The 8673-nt window shown below is 52.1% G+C and overlaps 2 non-coding genes across 2 annotated transcripts; one reads left to right on the top strand and one right to left on the bottom strand.

The window, feature by feature from the left end:
* Nucleotides 1-1530: 1530 nt before the first annotated feature.
* On the bottom strand, nucleotides 1531-1605 carry Trnal-caa (transfer RNA leucine (anticodon CAA)). Its single transcript has one exon. It is a non-coding gene; the product is annotated as a tRNA-Leu (tRNA).
* A 6770-nt stretch (nucleotides 1606-8375) lies between these two features.
* Nucleotides 8376-8450, top strand: Trnat-cgu (transfer RNA threonine (anticodon CGU)). Its single transcript has one exon. It is a non-coding gene; the product is annotated as a tRNA-Thr (tRNA).
* Nucleotides 8451-8673: the final 223 nt, after the last annotated feature.

Raw genomic sequence — 8673 nt, 5'->3', positions numbered from 1 at the left:
GAAACTTCCTGGCAGATTAAAACTGTGTGCCCGACCGAGACTCGAACTCGGGACCTTTGCCTTTCGCGGGCAAGTGCTCTACCAACTGAGCTACCGAAGCACGACTCACGCCCGGTACTCACAGCTTTACTTCTGCCAGTACCTCGTCTCCTACCTTCCAAACTTTACAGAAGCTCTCCTGCGAACCATGCAGAACTAGCACTCCTGAAAGAAAGGATATTGCGGAGACATGGCTTAGCCACAGCCTGGGGGATGTTTCCAGAATTAGATTTTCACTCTGCAGCGGAGTGTGCGCTGATATGAAACTTCCTGGCAGATTAAAACTGTGTGCCCGACCGAGACTCGAACTCGGGACCTTTACCTTTCGCGGGCAAGTGCTCTACCAACTGAGCTACCGAAGCACGACTCACGCCGGTACTCACAGCTTTACTTCTGCCAGTACCTCGTCTCCTACCTTCCAAACTTTACAGAAGCTCTCCTGCGAACCATGCAGAACTAGCACTCCTGAAAGAAAGGATATTGCGGAGACATGGCTTAGCCACAGCCTGGGGGATGTTTCCAGAATGAGATTTTCACTTTGCAGCGGAGTGTGCGCTGATATGAAACTTCCTGGCAGATTAAAACTGTGTGCCCGACCGAGACTCGAACTCGGGACCTTTGCCTTTCGCGGGCAAGTGCTCTACCAACTGAGCTACCGAAGCACGACTCACGCCCGGTACTCACAGCTTTACTTCTGCCAGTACCTCGTCTCCTACCTTCCAAACTTTACAGAAGCTCTCCTGCGAACCATGCAGAACTAGCACTCCTGAAAGAAAGGATATTGCGGAGACATGGCTTAGCCACAGCCTGGGGGATGTTTCCAGAATGAGATTTTCACTCTGCAGCGGAGTGTGCGCTGATATGAAACTTCCTGGCAGATTAAAACTGTGTGCCCGACCGAGACTCGAACTCGGGACCTTTGCCTTTCGCGGGCAAGTGCTCTACCAACTGAGCTACCGAAGCACGACTCACGCCCGGTACTCACAGCTTTACTTCTGCCAGTACCTCGTCTCCTACCTTCCAAACTTTACAGAAGCTCTCCTGCGAACCATGCAGAACTAGCACTCCTGAAAGAAAGGATATTGCGGAGACATGGCTTAGCCACAGCCTGGGGGATGTTTCCAGAATGAGATTTTCACTCTGCAGCGGAGTGTGCGCTGATATGAAACTTCCTGGCAGATTAAAACTGTGTGCCCGACCGAGACTCGAACTCGGGACCTTTGCCTTTCGCGGGCAAGTGCTCTACCAACAGAGCTACCGAAGCACGACTCACGCCCGGTACTCACAGCTTTACTTCTGCCAGTACCTCGTCTCCTACCTTCCCAACTTTACAGAAGCTCTCCTGCGAACCATGCAGAACTAGCACTCCTGAAAGAAAGGATATTGCGGATACATGGCTTAGCCACAGCCTGGGGGATGCTTCCAGAATGAGATTTTCACTCTGCAGCGGAGTGTGCGCTGATATGAAACTTCCTGGCAGATTAAAACTGTGTGCCCGACCGAGACTCGAACTCGGGACCTTTGCCTTTTGCGGGCAAGTGCTCTACCAACTGAGCTACCGAAGCACGACTCACGCCCGGTACTCACAGCTTTACTTCTGCCAGTACCTCGTCTCCTACCTTCCAAACTTTACAGAAGCTCTCCTGCGAACCATGCAGAACTAGCACTCCTGAAAGAAAGGATATTGCGGAGACATGGCTTAGCCACAGCCTGGGGGATGTTTCCAGAATGAGATTTTCACTCTGCAGCGGAGTGTGCGCTGATATGAAACTTCCTGGCAGATTAAAACTGTGTGCCCGACCGAGACTCGAGCTCGGGACCTTTGCCTTTCGCGGGCAAGTGCTCTACCAACTGAGCTACCGAAGCACGACTCACGCCCGGTACTCACAGCTTTACTTCTGCCAGTACCTCGTCTCCTACCTTCCAAACTTTACAGAAGCTCTCCTGCGAACCATGCAGAACTAGCACTCCTGAAAGAAAGGATATTGCGGAGACATGGCTTAGCCACAGCCTGGGGGATGTTTCCAGAATGAGATTTTCACTCTGCAGCGGAGTGTGCGCTGATATGAAACTTCCTGGCAGATTAAAACTGTGTGCCCGACCGAGACTCGAACTCGGGACCTTTGCCTTTCGCGGGCAAGTGCTCTACCAACTGAGCTACCGAAGCACGACTCACGCCGGGTACTCACAGCTTTACTTCTGCCAGTACCTCGTCTCCTACCTTCCAAACTTTACAGAAGCTCTCCTGCGAACCATGCAGAACTAGCACTCCTGAAAGAAAGGATATTGCGGAGACATGGCTTAGCCAAAGCCTGGGGGATGTTTCCAGAATGAGATTTTCACTCTGCAGCGGAGTGTGCGCTGATATGAGATCGAGTCTCGGTCGGGCACACAGTTTTAATCTGCCAGGAAGTTTCATATCAGCGCACACTCCGCTGTAGAGTGAAAATCTCATTCTGGAAACATCCCCCAGGCTGTGGCTAAGCCATGTCTCCGCAATATCCTTTCTTTCAGGAGTGCTAGTTCTGCATGGTTCGCAGGAGAGCTTCTGTAAAGTTTGGAAGGTAGGAGACGAGGTACTGGCAGAAGTAAAGCTGTGAGTACCGGGCGTGAGTCGTGCTTCGGTAGCTCAGTTGGTAGAGCACTTGCCCGCGAAAGGCAAAGGTCCCGAGTTCGAGTCTCGGTCGGGCACACAGTTTTAATCTGCCAGGAAGTTTCATATCAGCGCACACTCCGCTGCAGAGTGAAAATCTCATTCTGGAAACATCCCCCAGGCTGTGGCTAAGCCATGTCTCCGCAATATCCTTTCTTTCAGGAGTGCTAGTTCTGCATGGTTCGCAGGAGAGCTTCTGTAAAGTTGGGAAGGTAGGAGACGAGGTACTGGCAGAAGTAAAGCTGTGAGTACCGGGCGTGAGTCGTGCTTCGGTAGCTCAGTTGGTAGAGCACTTGCCCGCGAAAGGCAAAGGTCCCGAGTTCGAGTCTCGGTCGGGCACACAGTTTTAATCTGCCAGGAAGTTTCATATCAGCGCACACTCCGCTGCAGAGTGAAAATCTCATTCTGGAAACATCCCCCAGGCTGTGGCTAAGCCATGTCTCCGCAATATCCTTTCTTTCAGGAGTGCTAGTTCTGCATGGTTCACAGGAGAGCTTCTGCAAAGTTTGGAAGGTAGGAGACGAGGTACTGGCAGAAGTAAAGCTGTGAGTACCGGGCGTGAGTCGTGCTTCGGTAGCTCAGTTGGTAGAGCACTTGCCCGCGAAAGGCAAAAGTCCCGAGTTCGAGTCTCGGTCGGGCACACAGTTTTAATCTGCCAGGAAGTTTCATATCAGCGCACACTCCGCTGCAGAGTGAAAATCTCATTCTGGAAACATCCCCCAGGCTGTGGCTAAGCCATGTCTCCGCAATATCCTTTCTTTCAGGAGTGCTAGTTCTGCATGGTTCGCAGGAGAGCTTCTGTAAAGTTTGGAAGGTAGGAGACGAGGTACTGGCAGAAGTAAAGCTGTGAGTACCGGGCGTGAGTCGTGCTTCGGTAGCTCAGTTGGTAGAGCACTTGCCCGCGAAAGGCAAAGGTCCCGAGTTCGAGTCTCGGTCGGGCACACAGTTTTAATCTGCCAGGAAGTTTCATATCAGCGCACACTCCGCTGCAGAGTGAAAATCTCATTCTGGAAACATCCCCCAGGCTGTGGCTAAGCCATGTCTCCGCAATATCCTTTCTTTCAGGAGTGCTAGTTCTGCATGGTTCGCAGGAGAGCTTCTGTAAAGTTTGGAAGGTAGGAGACGAGGTACTGGCAGAAGTAAAGCTGTGAGTACCGGGCGTGAGTCGTGCTTCGGTAGCTCAGTTGGTAGAGCACTTGCCCGCGAAAGGCAAAGGTCCCGAGTTCGAGTCTCGGTCGGGCACACAGTTTTAATCTGCCAGGAAGTTTCATATCAGCGCACACTCCGCTGCAGAGTGAAAATCTCATTCTGGAAACATCCCCCAGGCTGTGGCTAAGCCATGTCTCCGCAATATCCTTTCTTTCAGGAGTGCTAGTTCTGCATGGTTCGCAGGAGAGCTTCTGTAAAGTTGGGAAGGTAGGAGACGAGGTACTGGCAGAAGTAAAGCTGTGAGTACCGGGCGTGAGTCGTGCTTCGGTAGCTCAGTTGGTAGAGCACTTGCCCGCGAAAGGCAAAGGTCCCGAGTTCGAGTCTCGGTCGGGCACACAGTTTTAATCTGCCAGGAAGTTTCATATCAGCGCACACTCCGCTGCAGAGTGAAAATCTCATTCTGGAAACATCCCCCAGGCTGTGGCTAAGCCATGTCTCCGCAATATCCTTTCTTTCAGGAGTGCTAGTTCTGCATGGTTCGCAGGAGAGCTTCTGTAAAGTTTGGAAGGTAGGAGACGAGGTACTGGCAGAAGTAAAGCTGTGAGTACCGGGCGTGAGTCGTGCTTCGGTAGCTCAGTTGGTAGAGCACTTGCCCGCGAAAGGCAAAAGTCCCGAGTTCGAGTCTCGGTCGGGCACACAGTTTTAATCTGCCAGGAAGTTTCATATCAGCGCACACTCCGCTGCAGAGTGAAAATCTCATTCTGGAAACATCCCCCAGGCTGTGGCTAAGCCATGTCTCCGCAATATCCTTTCTTTCAGGAGTGCTAGTTCTGCATGGTTCGCAGGAGAGCTTCTGTAAAGTTTGGAAGGTAGGAGACGAGGTACTGGCAGAAGTAAAGCTGTGAGTACCGGGCGTGAGTCGTGCTTCGGTAGCTCAGTTGGTAGAGCACTTGCCCGCGAAAGGCAAAGGTCCCGAGTTCGAGTCTCGGTCGGGCACACAGTTTTAATCTGCCAGGAAGTTTCATATCAGCGCACACTCCGCTGCAGAGTGAAAATCTGATTCTGGAAACATCCCCCAGGCTGTGGCTAAGCCATGTCTCCGCAATATCCTTTCTTTCAGGAGTGCTAGTTCTGCATGGTTCGCAGGAGAGCTTCTGTAAAGTTTGGAAGGTAGGAGACGAGGTACTGGCAGAAGTAAAGCTGTGAGTACCGGGCGTGAGTCGTGCTTCGGTAGCTCAGTTGGTAGAGCACTTGCCCGCGAAAGGCAAAGGTCCCGAGTTCGAGTCTCGGTCGGGCACACAGTTTTAATCTGCCAGGAAGTTTCATATCAGCGCACACTCCGCTGCAGAGTGAAAATCTCATTCTGGAAACATCCCCCAGGCTGTGGCTAAGCCATGTCTCCGCAATATCCTTTCTTTCAGGAGTGCTAGTTCTGCATGGTTCGCAGGAGAGCTTCTGTAAAGTTGGGAAGGTAGGAGACGAGGTACTGGCAGAAGTAAAGCTGTGAGTACCGGGCGTGAGTCGTGCTTCGGTAGCTCAGTTGGTAGAGCACTTGCCCGCGAAAGGCAAAGGTCCCGAGTTCGAGTCTCGGTCGGGCACACAGTTTTAATCTGCCAGGAAGTTTCATATCAGCGCACACTCCGCTGCGGAGTGAAAATCTCATTCTGGAAACATCCCCCAGGCTGTGGCTAAGCCATGTCTCCGCAATATCCTTTCTTTCAGGAGTGCTAGTTCTGCATGGTTCACAGGAGAGCTTCTGCAAAGTTTGGAAGGTAGGAGACGAGGTACTGGCAGAAGTAAAGCTGTGAGTACCGGGCGTGAGTCGTGCTTCGGTAGCTCAGTTGGTAGAGCACTTGCCCGCGAAAGGCAAAAGTCCCGAGTTCGAGTCTCGGTCGGGCACACAGTTTTAATCTGCCAGGAAGTTTCATATCAGCGCACACTCCGCTGCAGAGTGAAAATCTCATTCTGGAAACATCCCCCAGGCTGTGGCTAAGCCATGTCTCCGCAATATCCTTTCTTTCAGGAGTGCTAGTTCTGCATGGTTCGCAGGAGAGCTTCTGTAAAGTTTGGAAGGTAGGAGACGAGGTACTGGCAGAAGTAAAGCTGTGAGTACCGGGCGTGAGTCGTGCTTCGGTAGCTCAGTTGGTAGAGCACTTGCCCGCGAAAGGCAAAGGTCCCGAGTTCGAGTCTCGGTCGGGCACACAGTTTTAATCTGCCAGGAAGTTTCATATCAGCGCACACTCCGCTGCAGAGTGAAAATCTCATTCTGGAAACATCCCCCAGGCTGTGGCTAAGCCATGTCTCCGCAATATCCTTTCTTTCAGGAGTGCTAGTTCTGCATGGTTCGCAGGAGAGCTTCTGTAAAGTTTGGAAGGTAGGAGACGAGGTACTGGCAGAAGTAAAGCTGTGAGTACCGGGCGTGAGTCGTGCTTCGGTAGCTCAGTTGGTAGAGCACTTGCCCGCGAAAGGCAAAGGTCCCGAGTTCGAGTCTCGGTCGGGCACACAGTTTTAATCTGCCAGGAAGTTTCATATCAGCGCACACTCCGCTGCAGAGTGAAAATCTCATTCTGGAAACATCCCCCAGGCTGTGGCTAAGCCATGTCTCCGCAATATCCTTTCTTTCAGGAGTGCTAGTTCTGCATGGTTCGCAGGAGAGCTTCTGTAAAGTTGGGAAGGTAGGAGACGAGGTACTGGCAGAAGTAAAGCTGTGAGTACCGGGCGTGAGTCGTGCTTCGGTAGCTCAGTTGGTAGAGCACTTGCCCGCGAAAGGCAAAGGTCCCGAGTTCGAGTCTCGGTCGGGCACACAGTTTTAATCTGCCAGGAAGTTTCATATCAGCGCACACTCCGCTGCAGAGTGAAAATCTCATTCTGGAAACATCCCCCAGGCTGTGGCTAAGCCATGTCTCCGCAATATCCTTTCTTTCAGGAGTGCTAGTTCTGCATGGTTCGCAGGAGAGCTTCTGTAAAGTTTGGAAGGTAGGAGACGAGGTACTGGCAGAAGTAAAGCTGTGAGTACCGGGCGTGAGTCGTGCTTCGGTAGCTCAGTTGGTAGAGCACTTGCCCGCGAAAGGCAAAAGTCCCGAGTTCGAGTCTCGGTCGGGCACACAGTTTTAATCTGCCAGGAAGTTTCATATCAGCGCACACTCCGCTGCAGAGTGAAAATCTCATTCTGGAAACATCCCCCAGGCTGTGGCTAAGCCATGTCTCCGCAATATCCTTTCTTTCAGGAGTGCTAGTTCTGCATGGTTCGCAGGAGAGCTTCTGTAAAGTTTGGAAGGTAGGAGACGAGGTACTGGCAGAAGTAAAGCTGTGAGTACCGGGCGTGAGTCGTGCTTCGGTAGCTCAGTTGGTAGAGCACTTGCCCGCGAAAGGCAAAGGTCCCGAGTTCGAGTCTCGGTCGGGCACACAGTTTTAATCTGCCAGGAAGTTTCATATCAGCGCACACTCCGCTGCAGAGTGAAAATCTGATTCTGGAAACATCCCCCAGGCTGTGGCTAAGCCATGTCTCCGCAATATCCTTTCTTTCAGGAGTGCTAGTTCTGCATGGTTCGCAGGAGAGCTTCTGTAAAGTTGGGAAGGTAGGAGACGAGGTACTGGCAGAAGTAAAGCTGTGAGTACCGGGCGTGAGTCGTGCTTCGGTAGCTCAGTTGGTAGAGCACTTGCCCGCGAAAGGCAAAGGTCCCGAGTTCGAGTCTCGGTCGGGCACACAGTTTTAATCTGCCAGGTAGTTTCATATCAGCGCACACTCCGCTGCAGAGTGAAAATCTCATTCTGGAAACATCCCCCAGGCTGTGGCTAAGCCATGTCTCCGCAATATCCTTTCTTTCAGGAGTGCTAGTTCTGCATGGTTCGCAGGAGAGCTTCTGTAAAGTTGGGAAGGTAGGAGACGAGGTACTGGCAGAAGTAAAGCTGTGAGTACCGGGCGTGAGTCGTGCTTCGGTAGCTCAGTTGGTAGAGCACTTGCCCGCGAAAGGCAAAGGTCCCGAGTTCGAGTCTCGGTCGGGCACACAGTTTTAATCTGCCAGGTAGTTTCATATCAGCGCACACTCCGCTGCAGAGTGAAAATCTCATTCTGGAAACATCCCCCAGGCTGTGGCTAAGCCATGTCTCCGCAATATCCTTTCTTTCAGGAGTGCTAGTTCTGCATGGTTCGCAGGAGAGCTTCTGTAAAGTTTGGAAGGTAGGAGACGAGGTACTGGCAGAAGTAAAGCTGTGAGTACCGGGCGTGAGTCGTGCTTCGGTAGCTCAGTTGGTAGAGCACTTGCCCGCGAAAGGCAAAGGTCCCGAGTTCGAGTCTCGGTCGGGCACACAGTTTTAATCTGCCAGGAAGTTTCATATCAGCGCACACTCCGCTGCAGAGTGAAAATCTCATTCTGGAAACATCCCCCAGGCTGTGGCTAAGCCATGTCTCCGCAATATCCTTTCTTTCAGGAGTGCTAGTTCTGCATGGTTCGCAGGAGAGCTTCTGTAAAGTTTGGAAGGTAGGAGACGAGGTACTGGCTGAAGTAAAGCTGTGAGTACCGGGCGTGAGTCGTGCTTCGGTAGCTCAGTTGGTAGAGCACTTGCCCTCGTAAGGCAAAGGTCCCGAGTTCGAGTCTCGGTCGGGCACACAGTTTTAATCTGCCAGGAAGTTTCATATCAGCGCACACTCCGCTGTAGAGTGAAAATCTCATTCTGGAAACATCCCCCAGGCTGTGGCTAAGCCATGTCTCCGCAATATCCTTTCTTTCAGGAGTGCTAGTTCTGCATGGTTCGCAGGAGAGCTTCTGTAAAGTTGGGAAGGTAGGAGACGAGGTACTGGCAGAAGAAAAGCTGTGACTACCGGGCGTGAG

Source organism: Schistocerca nitens, chromosome 1 (assembly GCF_023898315.1).
Source record: "Schistocerca nitens isolate TAMUIC-IGC-003100 chromosome 1, iqSchNite1.1, whole genome shotgun sequence".
Classification (NCBI taxonomy): Eukaryota; Metazoa; Arthropoda; class Insecta; order Orthoptera; family Acrididae; genus Schistocerca; species Schistocerca nitens.
This window is presented reverse-complemented; position numbering and strand designations above follow the sequence as displayed.